Source organism: Perca fluviatilis, chromosome 2 (genome assembly GCF_010015445.1).
Source record: "Perca fluviatilis chromosome 2, GENO_Pfluv_1.0, whole genome shotgun sequence".
Taxonomy (NCBI): domain Eukaryota; kingdom Metazoa; phylum Chordata; class Actinopteri; order Perciformes; family Percidae; genus Perca; species Perca fluviatilis.
In genome coordinates this window covers 25,541,439-25,559,520 of record NC_053113.1, presented here as the reverse complement: position 1 = coordinate 25,559,520, position 18,082 = coordinate 25,541,439, and the positions used below count along the sequence as shown (strand labels likewise).

Sequence of the window (18,082 nt, the reverse complement as noted above, 5' to 3'; positions counted from 1 at the left end):
ATCAAAACATAACTCATTTCCATGACAGCATTATCAACAAACCTTTGTGGCTGAGATTACGATGATACACACTGCACGTTCTATCCCTGCCTCGGTATATGCTGTGTGAATGTTTGAACAGGACAAACACAATGCTGAGTAAGTTAAGGCCCTATCACTGACAGAAAGCACAGAAGGATCTGGAAACAAATATTGAATGTTCCCCATATTAAGTGGCTCAGCCGCAAATTCCTCAAGGTGAGAGAGTGTGACTTGTTATTTCATCGGGAAAATAATAAGGTGACGTGATTACAGCAAGGTTAGAGTAGAGAGAGAGAGATAGAGAGAGGGAGCTAAGATTTTTACATATTACAGTAATATTCAATACCAAAAGGTATTAAAATAAATGTCTCAAAACCATTTATAATCATCAAATATAAAGCAGAAAAAGTTGCTAGAACAATGTTTTCATGTTTCCCCAAAACTAACAGCCAGTTAGGGTTAGTCAACCAGCTTCAGAGTGAAACGTTCACTCTCATGCTTTGAACTCTGACCCTCTTTTCCCCTTTGTGCCATCAAGTAACTCTTCATTAGGGTCAGACACATCCACCTGGGCCCACTCTCAAAATAGCCCATAATCAAAGAAAGACTCAGGTATCATTTCTTGCTCATATTCAAAGTTTGACAAAAAGAAACAAATTATAAAAATAAAAAAAATAACACCCTGTTGTCTCCCTTCCTTTTTCTCATGTCAGCCCTTTCTCTCTCCCAACTATGCATCCAATAAATAGCGCAGCATGCTTAGTTATTTCCTCATTGGGACAGACAGAGAATGAGAGGTGGGGCGGAGTGCCACTGCCTCTATATGCACCTGACTGCCGTAAATCACCGCCACAGCGGTCCCATCTTCATGCTGGAGATTTAATGAACTACCGCAGGCTTTTTATGCCTCTTAAGGCTCGCTGAGTGACCACTTTGTAGTTGTTCAGAAGAGAGGCGACGCTGCCTCTGCCCACTAAATCTTCTCTGTGCCACCGAGGATAAAATCTCCCTTTATTCATGGGCTATTTACCAGATCCAGATTTATTACGGGGAGTACTCTAACAAAAGAGGGGTGAGAGACAAAACCCCTACTTCCCTCCTCCCCCAAGGCAGGCTGGGATAGAGACCCGGGAGCCCAACGACTCATCCACGTTGGGCTTGTTTGGTGGTGAGTGCTTGTTTATAGGGTAAAAGTGCAGTAGAGACCTCAATGTGCCCTCTCTTAATGAGTGCACTACTGAGGGCGACAAATATGAAGCATGTTTACAGACTCTCTGGTAAGGGCACACATACTGTAACTGAAAACATACATTTATGTATGCAGGTGTATATGTGCATTCAAACAAAATGATGTAAGTGTAAAAACAGTATGCATACATACTATATCCGATCTGTCCCTTCACTGACCCACGGGTACCGTGTTACCACGGTAACACAACCACTCTAAGCCCCTTGTTGTGTTGGCTGGCTGGCTAAGGGGTCATGGGTGACAGGTCAAGGAGATACTTATAGATACATGACCTTTGTCATGGCTTTGTCAAAAGACCTTAACAAACCCGTTTAATGTTTCCACTTAAAAAACTCACTGCTTTAAGTGCACATACATACACGAATGCACGTGCAAATGCACACGCATGCGGTCAGAGTGTATATACGTAAGTCTATAGTGTAAGATGGCGTGGATGGGTCTACACATTAGCTCCCTTGGCTAAGCATGAAAACACCTTTCAGCATTACATTCCTCTGGTATTAAAAAGGCTAATGCTTATGCTAACAGCTCACCTGTCTGTGTTCTGCTGTCTCACTGCTGCCTGCCACCACTTGTACCCTGCAGTTCATGGACTTTGCTGACCCAGCATTGACCCTGTTGCATTGTGTCTTCTTGTTCCTCCTGAATAGACCCTACCTCCTCCTCCTCCTCCTCCTCCAATGGAAGGGAGATGTCCTCTCCACTGCTCCCAACTCCTACTTCTCTTTGTGTTTCTCTGTTATTTAAACTCTGTGCCAGGCTGCTATCTGCCTGTGCAGTGGCATCATTGCCTTCAGCCTGCTGACTCCTGAAGCACCAAAGTTGATTATAATCATGCTGCTTGGTCGCTGTCATTTTGAGTCTCTATCATAACTTATAAAGCTTAACTTCTTCTCCCCTTCAAAGAAACTCAAACACAATTAGAAGAGTTACATTTGAAAATGGTGAATCTGTTTTGTGATCTGGCCCTTAAAGGTCCCATGACATGGTGCTCTTTGGATGTTTTTATATACACCTTAGTGGTCCCCTAATAGTGGATCTGAAGTCTCTTTCCCGAAATTCAGCCTTGGTGCAGAATTACAGCCACTAGAGCCAGTCCCACAATGAGCTTTCCTTAGTATGTGCCATTTCTGTGTCTGAAGCTATTGAGGAGGAGAGAGAGAGGGGGGGTAGGTGGAGGGTGGGGGTGTGGCCTTGACCAACTGCCACTTTGCTTGTTTGCAAGCCATGATGTCTCTTTCTCATAGGTGGGCCAAATTCTCTGGGTGGGCAAAGCAGAGAAAGGGGAGGTAACCTTGCTCCTTATGACCTCATAAGGAGCAAGATTCCAGATCGGCCCATCTGAGCTTTATCTCTTTTTTGCAGCGTGGCAGAGCAATATCAGCCACTCACCTATTGCCATTTCTAGCCACTGGGGGACCATAGGCAGGCTGAGGGAATGCATATTAATGTTAGAAAACCTCATAAAGTGACATTTTCATGCCATGGGACCTTTAAGCCCAAGAGGCAAGCAGATAACTGTGAACAGCGTTGAGCCCTGTTGCGACAAACACCATATACTTCCTCACCGCTCATCCAAGAGTAACCACACAACTTGAGTGTTTTGTTTCTACACTAAACAAGTCCTCATGGAGTTCAGGAGACTTTTCCAGGCCTCTCTGCCACTTTCTCATTAGCAGCATGAAAGAACCCTGCCGGAATCTCCACTGGTGCACGGACACAGCTGTGAGCTTTCGAGTTTGAGCAAAAGTTTTGCTCAATAACAATTCATAAAAGAAGCGAGCACATTAATTACTGAATTTGATCTCGCTAGAGAAAATCTCTGAGAATTTAACAAAGATAAGGGGGACATCAAACAGCCACATGTGTTTGCTTATTTAAAAAAAAAAGCTGGGACTTGTTATCAGGGCTGGGCAGGACTTTAGGCTCCACACATCTTGTTGTTGTGGAGCCTTTCTAGTCTTGAGTGTGCTGAGGAGATGGGGGGTGGTGGTTAATGGCAGTAGTGGTGTGTGTATGAGTGTATGTATGATGGGACTTGAACCCTGCTGCCCTTGCACAGGCCCTGTCTGGATGGGTGCCAGAAGTTCTGAACTAATATTCACAATAATGTTCCTGCTCCGAGGGGCCAGCGACAGAAAACACTGTGGAGTGGTGCCAGCTTTTACTCCCCTCCTGTTCTCCTCTTTCCACTGCCCCACCACACCTCCCTCAGCTCTGGGAGTCTCTCTTTCTATAGTTCTACCCTTCTTGCTCTCTCGTTGACCATTTTTAAAGTGTATGGCAGAATTATGTGTGTTAATTGATGTACTGTACAGTATGTGTGTTTGCTGCATCCCAGCACTGTTATTACGGCACCATACAAAGTCTAAGTATGCACACAATTGATAGTCCATTTCTATTTCTATGTTGTCACTTGCAACAACAGTATACATTTTCTTGTGAGTAATAACTGAAATGGCAACTTTTATCAAGTGATTGGATTTTTTTCCAAAAAATATTTCACCATATACCATCTATGAATACCTCACTGGATTTTGTTGCCACACTTACAGATATATGTTTTTTTTTAAGATTATTTTTTGGGGCTTTTTATGACCTTTAATCCACAGGATAACTTTAAGACAGGAGAGGGGAGAGAGAGTAGGGACGACATGCAGCAAAGGGCTGCGGTTCAGATTCGAACCCCCAAGGACTCAGCCCCAGATATATGTTTTATATTGTTTTGTTATATGGAAAAATACATATAATACTTTAAATTAGATTTTAATTAAGCTTGTACAGTATTAGATAATGCCAATACATGACTGTGTACAGCTAGGAGACAAACAAAATTATTACAACACACATATAGCTACAAAGACTATATGACAATATATATGGATATACCAATCAGTGCCCTATATATCTACATGTTTACTGTAAATCTGACCTCTCTTCCTCTTTATTGATGAAGTTTTTGTTTAGCATAAGGTGTCATCAGATGATGTTTCTTTTGTATGAAATAGTTGAGCAGTTTTAAAATTGAACCAGCCATTTGAGCAGATGATTTAATATCAATTGGTTTGCTGTCTCATGTTGCTTCGAACATTCACATATCTTATGTTGCATTCATGTGGTGTCAGAATAATTGGAAAAATTAATTCAGACTGGGAAAATTCACATGAATACCGCCTCAAGTCTGAAAAAACAACTCGGAAAGTTGACAAAATATTTGCTACAGGATTTGCCGTCATATTACGCAGTAACATGATGGACAAGTCAACTTTTTATTCATTCAATTTTTGCTCACATGTAATTTAGTATTTGGTTGTAACCGTTAGTTGCTGTCCACGTAGAGTTACCTGGATTAGTTAGAAACGCTATTTATTAGCAATAACCCTGATAAAAAGTCAGGTTAAGCAATATTTACTGGTGCAGCAACAAGTCTGGGACAATAATAGTAATATATCATTAATTAACATGTTTAAACACTGAGCACTAAAATACAACAAATCTTTGTAGTGTTCATGATTTATCCCACAGTACGACTTAAAGCTCACAAACACACCAGATTCGGAAGAATGACTTCCCAACTTGGGAATCGGGACCATCCAAGGAGCATGTGAATGCAGCAACAGTGCTGACTGCCAGACCACTGTAATAGGTGACCAATCTCTGCATTTGTTATTAAGTTAACTCATAGTTCTTTTTCAAGATGTCTTCCTGTTATTTCTTCTCCCTAAAGAGTATTTATGACATCTGGTCAAATGCCAAGGTTCACCTTAGCCAGTCTCCATATCTCACAGTTTCTAAATTCTCATCTAACACAAGTGAGGTTCATGTACTTATGTGACCCGAGCAGTGATCCCTGAATGGTAATTCTGTCTCAGACTCGTATTGAATATGGCCTTTGGCTCACTTCACAGCACACCAGTGGAGAACCAGTGTTTTATTGCACTCTTTATATGTATGCTGGTGTATGTGAAGCAGGGAGACAGTAATGTACTGTATCTCCTCTGAGCCATCTCCTCTAACTACTCTTTATGGACCCTAATCACACCAGAGGCATTTATCTAAGCATTGTGTATGTGTTTGTATGCATGTAGTATGTTTGTGTGTGCAGGTTGGGTTGTCTATGTCCATGCATGTCTGCATGTGTAGGTCCATGTGTGCTGAATGTGTGTGTGCATGTTGATATGTGTATATCAGAGGCATGCTACTGCTGCACCTCACCTCCCTCAACTACCCTGCTGGTTGTTTCATTGATGGCAGAATGCATCATACCCCCCGCACCCCAAAAAAACTGATGATGCTGTCACCCCGAAATCCCTTTTGTAGCCTTACCATTGGGAATCACCATAAATAACCATGACATCATCCCATTCTTATCTATGGGACGTCCCATGCTGATCGATAGCATGGCTCCTGCACTGTAAATAGCTTCTAATGCCCCATCTTCCCCTTCAAATAGGTCTACATTATTTATGATGGCTGTTAGGTTACCAGTCCGGGACACAATTTATTTCACCCCACCCCTGCTCCTATTATACCGCTGCTTTTGACTCTTGATGGGGAGATTGGGGCATGGGTTGGGAGATTGGGGGGAGACATTCATCGCACAAAGAAAAAAATACACATGCCTGTGTTCTCAGAAAGCACCCACAAACACACATCCACCTTAAAATCCTAGAGAGGTCCAAAAGGCTCATCACCGGGATGAGGTTGTGAGAGGAGGACGGAGGAAAAATGAGGAGGAGCGAAAGTGGACCTGAGTGCTGCCTGGTCCCACCCTGTGGTAACGATGGGACATCCGTTACTCAGATGACAGTGAGAGTGGCAGGCCTATTTGCGCGGCCGCCGGCGTGCTGTGACGGATTGGACAGACAGAGCGGTTGGAGGCTGCGTGGAAATGACAGGCTGCATTTCCATTTGGGTGAAAAATCTGGCTAACGCGGCTGGGTGGGTGAGGAGAAAAGGGGACACATGGGCTGGCCGGGGCCCAGCCTGTCTGCTGTGTACTCATTGGTTGGTCAGTCTACTTTTTAGTCTGTCTATCTGTCTCTTTGCCTCTGTCTACTGATTTGTGCGTAAACTGCCCATCTGTTTGTCTTTCTGTATACTGCTAATTTCCCTGTCAGACACACACATGAAAGCATGGCCCAACCATTTAAAATATAAAAATATTTCTGCACCCGATACAGTTTTCATTAAAGGCACTTGGTGACAGCAACAGTCCCAGAAAAATAACGTATTTGTATTTGTAGTTAAAGATAGATAGATAGTAGTTGCATAGGTGCAAAATATTTAACTACCCCACACATAGTCCCACACATGGGAGTAATATGTCTATAGTGCATGTGTAAGGATATGTGTGTATGTCAGTGTGTATATATAAATTAGTCTGCATGCATTTGCGGAGCTCTGCCAGCTCCATGCTGTTGGATTGAGACAGACACGGCAGAGGATTATGGGAATTAAGTATATCAACGAAACTGCTTCTCATAGACACTAGAATAACACACCATTTCATATTCATCATTTAACACAAACACAAGACCATACACTAAGCAAGCAGCCTTCCTGTGAAAACTTTTATGCCTAAAATGTTGGGGTTTAGGGATTTATTTCAACAGCGGTGGAAATATAGACTTTTTGCTGAGGTGGACAGCTTACTAGTCAGAGAAGAGGGGCAGCAAAGTATTATTCTCCAAGCAAAACCCAGGGGTTTGTGTGTGAGAACGGCCTGAGGAATGTTCATCCTCACGCCTCATTGGTGTTCTCATTGCCGTGCGCAGATCGAGCAGTGGAGATGGGACACCCTAGATTTACGGGACGTGTCAGAAGCTTCACATCCTCGGGCCCCCTGGGGCCAATCTCCTGTCTTGATCTGGCCTGCAAGGAAAACAGCCGTCCCTCACAGCCTGACACTGAGGTGGAGCCATCCAAACACACAGGGAGGACGGAGACTGGTAGAAATGAGGAATGTAAAGAAGGGAGGGAGGGATGGAGTGATGGAGGGAGGCCACCTTTGGTGAGGGCCGCCGCAGCTCTGGCAGTCTGATTCTACCCACATCACTACACAGTGACGAAATCGCCAAGTTGGGCTCCTGCAGAAACTGAAAGCTGATGACTTTATCTTCGTAAAGTAACAACAATGGGAAGTTTCCACGGTGAGGTATATAAACAAACAGTGGCTGATCTGATTGAGACCTGGTGTCCAACAGGTGTTCTCATTCAGTTGCTATTATCCATAGTTCAGTCATAGCCTTGTTAAACTTACTTAATAAGAGAGGAATAAAGTGTGTGTGTGTGTGTGTGTGTGTGTGTGTGTGTGTGTGTGTGTGTGTGTGTGTGTGTGTGTGTGTGTGTGTGTGAACTTTTACTCTCTTTCCCCCACAATCTTTTTTTCAGCATTGCTCATAAACTTCAGAATCCTCAAAGAGAGGAGAGGTTCTGGCTGCCTAAAGCCCACAAAAGCCTTTTTGTCCCCTGCCGGAACTGGTAGCTGTTTAGGAAGTGGAGCCCGGTGCCAGCAGGATGATTTATGGCTCTGTGTCCTGGGTGGTGGTTGGACCTGGTCCCACTGTCACTCAGGGCCAGAGAGAAGCACTGTATGGCCCAATCAGAGGTTGCCCAGAACTCTAAAAACATTACAATGCCTGTCATAAAGTGGCTTGGAGGGAAGAGACCATAAAACAGCTTGCAGAAAGAGTTTGGAGGAGAAAATACGTATGACACGAACCCTGCTCTCAGAGACTCTGGCCTGGTCTGTCTTGGCATTATCTCCTCTCCTCTCCTCTCCTCTCCTCTCCTCTCCTCTCCTCTCCTCTCCTCTCCTCTCCTCTCCTCTCCTCTCCTCATGACAAAGTGTAATTTCGGCTGAGAATTGATTTTGTAACTTTTTTCTCATTTGTGCAGAAGAGAAGACGCTAACTCGTTAGGACTTCACAGGGCTTGCCAGGACTGGAGACAACAATTAGTTTGTTGGAGATGTCAGAAATGGCCACTGAGTTTTGTAGGAAGAAATCCTTTCTGACGGATTGGTGCTGACAGCGCAGGCCCGACGAGGAGGGAGCGACAGACTCCCAGAGCGCCCTGTGTAGTGGAGGAACCTTTGGGCAGCATTAACCCTTATCTGTGAGCACCGACGAACAAAGTTCCCTCACAGACTACCTGCTGTAGCCTAAAAAATCCTATTACAGACTGCAAGGGGACACTTGGGAACACTCCACCGGGAAATCTGTCTCCCTCGGCACGTACCAGAGACAGGACATTGAGTTCTCTCTCCACCTCTTCAGCTCATTCTGCCTCTCTTTCATTCACTCTGACTGATTTAGTCTTTCTCTCTTGTACTCTTCCCTCCCCTTTATCCGTCTTTGTCTCTCTTCTGCCTCATCTATCACTCTTGTTTTCACCCTGTCTTAGTTGTCTAGTTTGCCTATCCTATCTTCTCACAGACTACCCCCTCAGTAGCTGTGCATACGCATGTTTTAAGTCCCTTTTTCATCCCAGTCACCCCACCACTCTCTCCCAGGAGGAGAAACACTATCTATTCACCACCATCTTTGCATGAGTGAGCTGCATTTATCTGTGGATTTAAGGGTGACTGCCATGTGTAGAGCTCAATCTCCTGCCCTATGGGTTAGGGTTAGTTTAACGTCTAAAGTTTAGAAAACTATAATGCAAAACACATGAGCATACAGTATGCTGGATGTCTAATCCAATATATCCCGTAAGCATTCCCTTTTTATTGCTCAATTTACATCTTCAAACAATGAACAATGCTGGGTATGAAAGAGATACCCTGCAAAAGCTGCTGTAATGTAGTTAGAATAACATTCCTGAAGTCACTTTGAGTGTAAACAAGAAATGTAACTCTGCAGAAAACAAATGAAGTCTGATTTGCAGCATATGTAGCCTATAGTGCAGCATCGAGAGTTCACTTTAGAGAGGTACACTTGTAGAAGAGTAGTAGTTATTATGTTTTGTACATTTGCTGTACCGTCACTCAACAATTTCTTCCATGAAGGTTTCAAATGATTCTGATCTTGTTACTAAAGCTGTTCAAGCAGTAAATTCTTCCCTTCTTTCAAAATATAGTATTTTCTACTCAGTTCTCATTATAGAAAAAAATGTATGTTTATTCTCAATATAATTAAACATCCCCTATTGTAATTATGCAATGACAAAAATTGATGGACTGTATCATTATAATGCAACCTGAGATCGTGGGTTATTACCATGGTAATTAACCCCATTAAATACAAGAGCCACACTAATTTAAAATGTGACCTTCAAAAACTGTACAAACTATTAACAAATCCACTGTTAGTTAATTAGCACTCGGTGCAACAGTAGGCCAGAAAACTGCTTTTGATTGCAGAGTGATGCCAACGTGAGTCGCTGGTCCCAGGTGTGTGGGCAGGAGCACATTGTTGTGTAAAACCTAATGTGATAACACATATTCAGATCTTAAGCAAATATAGTAATACCACAATGTAAAAATACCACATTACATGTAAAAGTCCAGCATTCAAAAGTCCCCTTGACGCACAATAATACAACGTGTGTGTACATTATGTATTAAAGCAAAACCTACTTTAAGTATTAAAACAAACAGTACTCATTGTACCGACTGGCCGCTCGCAGAGCATTATATTCTCATATATGATACTATTTGATTATGATTACTGATATATTAAGGTAAAAGCTGCCCACTTCTGTTGGGTAGTTTAGTACAGATGCTGTGTAGAATCAGTTGAATGACCTGTATGTTACTTTACACGAGGAAGTGCCAGCATGAAACTGAACTATACATGGAACTAACACTGCTGTTAGTAATAATTCTGCCAATACTAGTAGTACTAAGAAGGTGCTAGGTTTATCACCTTTGTATTGACTACTACTACATGTGTGACATAGTGCTTTGTAGACTAAAGTCTCCATCAGCCGGTGTAGACGTGACATACAGTACTTGTTTATCTTATCATTTAATAATGTGTGTCAGGAAGCAGGATGCCATCACCTCACATACAATACCCTCCCTGAGCAACCTTCTGTCAATCATTTGCTCCTCAGCACTCTTTAGCTTTTTGCACTTACTTCCTAGGCCACATCTGAGGGGACCAGACAGGGCCAGCTCACAAATATTGACTTTCCAATAACACAAGAGTGCACAGCAGCCTATCATATGGCTTAAATTAAAGCATTATGACATAATAGAGCAAAGTCGGGGTTAAGACCTCATTACTGCCACCCGGGGCCTCTGCTTTCTCTCTCTCTAAACCTAGCAGCTCTCAGTTCTGGTTTTGGACCTGCTCCACTCTAATTGGAGCGGCAATATGAAGTAATTGGAAGAGGGGTACGATGTTACTGTGCTGAATGTGGCCTGGCCTGCGTTTTTTAGCTCTTAAGCCAGTAATAAGCTCTCAAACCAGACCGCACCGTCCCATTACCCTTTGAACTGCAGTGCAGAGACAGAAGAGACATTTAAACGTGAGTGAACACACACACACACACACACACACACACACACACACACACACACACACACACACACACACACACACACACACAGGGATACATGGATACATAAGTATATTGAGATTGTGACTGTGTGTAGGTTATAATAGCCGTGAGAGAGTGAGGGAGAGTCAGGCTAAGAGGACAGAGGGCCCTGGCTTGTGCCTGTTTGCGCAGCTCTGACCACAGACACAGAGAAAGTGGTTTCGTAGAGCAGTATTAGCTCTTGATTATTTGCGTTAACCGGTACTTAGATTTACTGCCTTGGTAATGCGATCTGACTGGTAGTTAAGCACTAGCAGCAACTCGGGGCAGGAAAGCCAGGACAGAGTTGCTGTTTCCTCTCTGTTTCCCCGGACTGGACCAATAAAAAGCCTGCAACTCTGGCCCTGAGTCGCTGTCTCTCCCTCTCTCTAACCCTCCCCATAGGGAAGACATTTGGAAACAATCAGTAGTGTTTTTTAAGGGAAGGCCCTTCCCCTATCAATCCCCCTCGATAAGGTATCTATGAACCTGGCTCTGTGGCCCTGCACACGGAATTCATCACCTCTGTTTCCTGTACGCTGTTTAGGGGTCCCCTCATTTTCACTCCTATCTGTGCAGAGTGCAGGGGCACATTTTGAGTGTGTGTGTGTGTGTGTGTGTGTGTGTGTGTGTGTGTGTGAACCTAGGGGATTTACTGTGTTGGTGTATTTTTGTGGGTACGCATACACATTCCAAACACGCAGTGCTGCAGCCCTTTTTTTGTCCAGGGGAGTTTTGTAGACAGCTGACGAGGTGTGTTTGATTCGAGTGCTCCTATCTTGGGTGGAGTTAGTAGCTCTTGCACATTCTCCTCACTTCTTTCCTAATATTACTTCAGTACTTTCACCACATTTACAGCCTATAGAGTTGTAAATTAAAAGGAGGTGGTTTCACATTTTTACTAAAGGTTCATTTAGAACAGTTTAACCTTACAAACAAATAGCTTTAAGGCTCTTTAGCAGGCAATATAAACATTTTAATTCTTGTGTGGAAATTAATTCAAGCTGGTAAACTTTGCTACATGAAACTTTCACTTCTCTCATTTCTTATTTTATTTCCCTCTGTAAAACATCGAATAACACAAAAATGTCTTAGAAATAATGGCTTAGACAGGGACTTTAAAGCTTTCTTGTTCCAGCAAGTCTTGCAGTGTACATCTTCCTCAATGCATCCAGAGAGCTATAACAGCTGAGTATAGATGATGTAAATGTGTGTTATGAGGCAGTGGCATTTATATCCCGCCGATGAGTCAATGCACCTGCACATAAATTCTATTATATCTGTGGCTGTCTAGACGTTTGTCATTGTGTTATTGAGTTGGCCCTGCATGTGTTTCCGATCAGCCTCCTTTTCTTCAGCTCAGAGTGTTATGTGTGTGTTGTGACTCTCACCGTGAGCTATCAGCTAGTCGGGTCAGATATAATGGGGGGAGAAACATGCCTCCCCTCTGAGCTTTTCAAACAGGTGAACTCCTCCTTCCTCATCGCTCCTTTTCCTGAACTCCTTCTTCAATCAAACAAGTCGTTCTATTCACTTCAGATCTAATAAGGCCCGTGACCTTTGCCCTGCTTGGATGGACCCCTGAGGAGAGCCTCCTTCACCTGGCATTGTGCTGCTGGCTACACCTTCCAACTGGCATAGCCCCCACTCATGCCCGCCTTTGTCCTTCTGCAATTCACTCTGACTTTGTTCAGTTAGTTAACCTAGCTTCCCCTCCCTGCTGGGAACTCAGACAGAGAGGGTGGGAGGAGGGTGTGAGGAGGAGAAGGTGGAGGAGAAGGGGGAGTAGCGCTAAGGAATGAGGGGGGAAATCAAAAATGAGTATCATTTTTTTTCTTCATCCTGTTTAACTGATTGATTGACTCATATAGGTGAATCATCTGACACTTTATCTCACGCCTTTTCTTTATGAATTTGCCTCATCTCCTCTTGCTCCTCTCACATGAGATTAGAACACCCCCCACCACCCCAACCACACACACACACACACACAGACACACACACACCCCACACACACACAAACACACACAAACAGACAAACACAAGCCACAACCAGCACCAGCAAACAACAGATTAACCCAAAGAAAGGGATTACCAATCAAATGAGAAGGCAGGGAGACGGACCCCCAGCCTGTTTTGTCTTTGGGATTTTTGAATGGACATCACTCCCGTCCAAGATAATCAAGCTCCAGTTACATTGAATGGGGAGCTCATCTCCCCCACAGACACCAGGAGAGACAAAAGCAGACACAGACACACGTGGCTGAAGGCATAATGGGGCTGCACACTCTGCACTATGTAAAGGAAGTTAGAGGCCAGGGGTGTTTTGGTAGCTCAGCAGGTTAAGGCACATTATATATTTACTCACTAGGACTGGGGCCAATGTACTGTAATTCAATAAATCCTAGATTTGATTAAATAGAAAACTATACATAAACTACAACTGTTCATCAAAATAGCTGACGGGCTTCGGTCTTAGGAAGACTTACTGTGACTGGTTGTTGTGACATACCGTATTTTAGACATTTGAGATGATTGCTGTGATGGTAGGAATTCAATCAGAATCTGTTTTAATGGCCAAGTGTAAAAGTGTAAACGCATACAGGGAATTTGACTCCAGTTTTCTGTGATACAGTCAGTTTGAAGCGTTTTATACAACTCTACAATTACCAAACAAAAATGTCCACAGAGCATAATTCTGCAAAACCCCAGATTACATTCTATGCCAACAAATGTTTTTACTTCACATGCTACCATTTTCACATTCTACAATATCTGCCCATTACATCTACAATACATCATGGATAAGGTTAAGAAAAGACCATGGTTATGGCAAATAAACTATGATCAAGTTATAATTAGGGCTAAATCATGAATTGCAGATTCTTTGAATGTGAACACAATTAGTAAGATACTCATTTATACTATATAGATAAGGAATCAGATCATACACTGCAAGCATCCAGTTAAATTGACTTAGATCACAGGGTGAAAGGTAGACTAAGCTTAACTTGGAACGCCTTAACCTAGTTCTGTGTTTGTGGTGAGTGTCCGCAGGTCTACTGCTAAAGACTTTAGAACATTGTAACTACAGTATATAGACAAGTTCAAACCGACTTCAACCTGAGTCCATCCGATACCCTGAGACCTCTTAGTCTTAATTCATATTCTAAGCTAAGCCTTGGTCTTAGCCCTAATCCATCACCTCCAGTAGTTATTTTACCCCCAGGTCTATCAAACTACATGTCCTAACTACTAGTCTTACACAGCTCAGAAGTGAAGCTGTATTTATAATTAAAGAATGTATAATTAAAGGACATGTGTTTCCTCTGCAGCACAATTCAACAATCCCTTGTCCACATTCTGTCTACATGGTGACACATTTCCCTCCTCTCACTATCCGGTCTCACACAACAGATTTTAACGGTCTTTATTGTCTTCTTTACAATTCATTAAGTGCCAATGAGACCCAAGTGTATGCTATGAACAGCTACTTCATAATTACACAGTGTCTTAGCAGCCAGTTAGTGCTCTTCTCATGAGAGAAAACAGGTCCCACGATGATGTCAGCGCAGCCGTGTCCGTGTCCATGCAGCACAATGCATTGACAACTGCCATTCACATCGCCTTTGCAGAAGCAGGACTTTTCCACTTTGAATTGCTAAAAAAAAAAAAAAACTATATGTGTGTGTGCGTGCGTGTGAAAATGTGAAGATGTGTGTCCATTGAGAGGTGCGTGAGTGACAGAGAGGTTCATCCCTAGCGCCTGCCTTTCTAAGCGCTGCTGTGGGCAAGGCCATCTCAGCTGACAGTGGATGGGATGTGGATTAAGGGGCTTTTAGGAGGGCCGAGAGTGGCTCTTTCTCCCTGTGACAGAGAGAGGTGACAGGCCGTCAGCGCACAGGGGACAGGCGGACAGCCAGCCAGACATCTGCATTCATTCAGGACAGCGGCTTATCCGTGCACAAAACATACGCCCTCTCGAAACGCCCTCCATCCACGCTCTCACACTCTGTCTTACACACACATGCACACATAAGGGCGCATGTGGACACACATGCAACACACAAAACCCTGATCCCAGGATCGAACTTCCCTAGAGTTCACACTGTCTGTACATATAAGAGGAAAAATGGCAAAAGCAGTAAATACTAACTTATATAAAGTATAAATTATTATTATACGATTGAACTACAGTTGCAAAACTGCCTCAAAAACCTTGCATGCTAGATTTTCTTGTCGTTTCCGCTGTTTTGTAAATATGACAAATCACCTGCTGGCACCATAACCACAGGCTCTATGAACTAAAGTTTCATGACAAAATGTCTTTTTGGAATCTTAAATTAAAAGTTTATGATCCAACAACTAGTAATAGAGTACAAACACACAATACAAACTTCTCAGGAGATCGTTAGAAATGCAAGAATTTCAGCTGACAACAGTTGAAATGATGGGTCTCCTCCCGGCCAGGCAGCTGCCTCTCCTCCTTCCATCCTCCCATCCTCTCATGACCGGGAGGTTCAGGAGACAGGCAGAGCCAGGAAAGGCCCTGCCCAGTCCCTAATCCTCTACTCCCATTCACCATCACTGCTAATCTCCTTCACCACCTCCCCACCACCACCACCACTACCACCAACACTATTGCCTCCACCTCCACCTCCGCCTCTCACTCAAGAAGTGCACAAAGGCCCTAAAGCGCCCCTGTCCCGCCCCACTCACCATCCCACCCCTTCTCGCACCCCTAACCTGCTCCGCCCATCGCTCCTACAGCAGGAGGCACCCAGTATTCTAAGCGCAGGACCCATAATCCCGTGGGGCTGTGAGTTTGGGTGAGCCCAAAGGCTCATTGAGTGAAGATTTTCAATGTGCCTAACAACTCAGAGAGAGAGAGAGACAGCAGAATATGGACTGGTGGGCATCCAGGCGTTAAGAGTATTTTCAAGGAGAGAATACATGCAAATACTATGGGCAAGTGCAGGCCACCTCGTTGCCATTCTGTCATATGAAAGAATGCAATATTTTATAGTTCATGGTTTATTTTAATTTCCATTATTTAAGTGAAATTATTAAATCAATTCTGGGAAAACAAATTGAGTACCTAACCCTGTATTATTTGAATTTTGACCTGTTACATGAATTGAAGCCAAATCCAAATCCAGTCTGGTTTCAGTTTACAGTTGAATTTGTTGAACTGAAAGTAAATCTTCAGTCAAGAAAGTGGTTGGGAGAAAATATTTATAATGACACAGTTAAGATTTGACATAAAGAAATTCATGAAGAAATCCTTAACACAAACACAATTCACTCTTATAAAAAAACATAAACTTACCAAAAGCACTCATTAATAGATTTGTCTCAGCTCACAAACACACACAAATACACACATGCACACTCACACAGTGAGCATTATGACAACTGGCGCGGTCAGCACTCCAGTTCTGCATACGACCGTGTACTGTAGGTGAGCGTCTCAGCCTGACAGACCCCTTGCTGCTGCCTCTCTACCGCTTATTTACTGAAGCTATCTTTCCCATAAGTCACCATTCCTGTATTCATAAAGCATCATGGACACCATAACTCACTCTACCCCTTTATGAATAAAGCCCCCAAATTTATGGTGATGGCTCTGAGGAACTGTGGCCTCCCTGGTGACAAACTTCCCCCAGTCTGTCACCACTGGCCTGGGCCGCTCAGGGCCCTCCATCAAACGCTCCAGATGGGAGCGCCACTTTAGCGTTCCCCGGTCGGTGACATCACCTTGCTGCGCTGCATGGAATTGATGATGAAAGCAAACATATCTATCTTAACTCACATTTACCAAATCAATTTTATTTTTACAGACCCTCCGCAGGCTTATTGGCATATTGACGGTTTGCAGGGGGGGGGTGAGCAATGGGTGAGGGATGGTAAACGGGTGGGCATGGGAGGAGAGGGGGGAGGGTCAGGAGGGCTTAATGGCGTTTACCATATTTAATGCAGAGGGATGTCATCACGGAATATCCATTCTGAATAATGTGGCATTTCATCATAAATTCTTTACAACTTATTTACTTAATGGAAAGAGTTATGGCTCGCTGTCAGGGTGGTAATTAAACATTGTGATACAGTGCTGCCTCGCCAGGATCCCATCTTTCCCCTCAATCCCCCCCCCCCACCCGCCTGCCCCCAGACACACACATATGCACACTCACATCCCAGCTCCTCAGCTTTTTAAATACATATTATTATTCAAGCTACCCATAAATTACCGCCGGATTAAAATTCATGAAACCTCTTTTTCCTTTATTTCCTTCCCTGGGAAAAAAGAATAACCCAGAGAGCTTGTTCAACCAGCTGTAAATCTCTTACAGAGAGACAGAGACTCTTTTTTTTTATTATTAAGATTCTGTTTCATAAAAATTCCTTTCCTTACTTTCAATTTAAGAGACATTTATAAATTTTGTCTCACCCGGTAGTTGATAATTAGGGAGAAGTTGTTTCTTGGAGAAATGTAGTCCGGAGTGAAAAAAGGAAAAATAAATATATTTTGGTTTGGTCTGAGCCAAAACCACTGAGTCAGAGCTGATGGGCTGGGGTAACACTCTATGATGCAAAGCCAACGAGCACCAGTCCAAATCCCAAACTATTTATATGAGCCGAATGTTGATACTTTACCAACACGTTCTCAGTCAGCGTAACAGTGCAGCATTGAAATGGACTTCAGTGTTAGGGAGACTCAAGTAAGAGAAGGAATGCTGTATTGAAGCATATTTCGATTTAAACCTGTGACTTTTGCTTTATTAACTGCATGGTCAGCAGTTTAGCTTGGTTCTGTTCTACAAAAAGGGACAGAAGCCTGAATATGAAGGACTAAATCCTCACATCCAAATAGAGAGGAGAGGATCTATTTCGGGAGACTTAATGAGGCTGATACTCTGCCAGCCCCTTCCTCCTACTCTATAAAACCAAACAAGCATGACACTGACGGAGACCACATCTAACCTTTCACCTTGTCCCGTGACCCTGCCTTCGATTGTTTGTGCCGGCTGACCAATATGTGATTTGCCAATGGCCGCACTGGGTCCCTAACCAGGATGAAAAAGGGATTTATAGCTTTTCATTTTAATTGAGTTAAGAGCACAACCTCGACTCCCTTTCTTTCAATGGCACTGAGCTAACATTACATCACTGGGCAGCAAACGGCAACAACAGCCTTGTGGTCACTGGGCTAAATGTGAGCATGACGACATGGGAGGAAATGAAAAAAGAGGACTGATGTGAATGCTACAGTGTATATGGGCCAAG

The 18,082-nt window shown here is 43.4% G+C and overlaps 1 protein-coding gene across 12 annotated transcripts in view; it reads right to left on the bottom strand.

Moving 5' to 3' along the window:
- mecom (MDS1 and EVI1 complex locus) overlaps positions 1–18,082 on the bottom strand; it is a 133,586-nt gene that overhangs the window by 73,342 nt on the left and 42,162 nt on the right. The gene's annotated exons all lie outside the window — the stretch shown is intronic.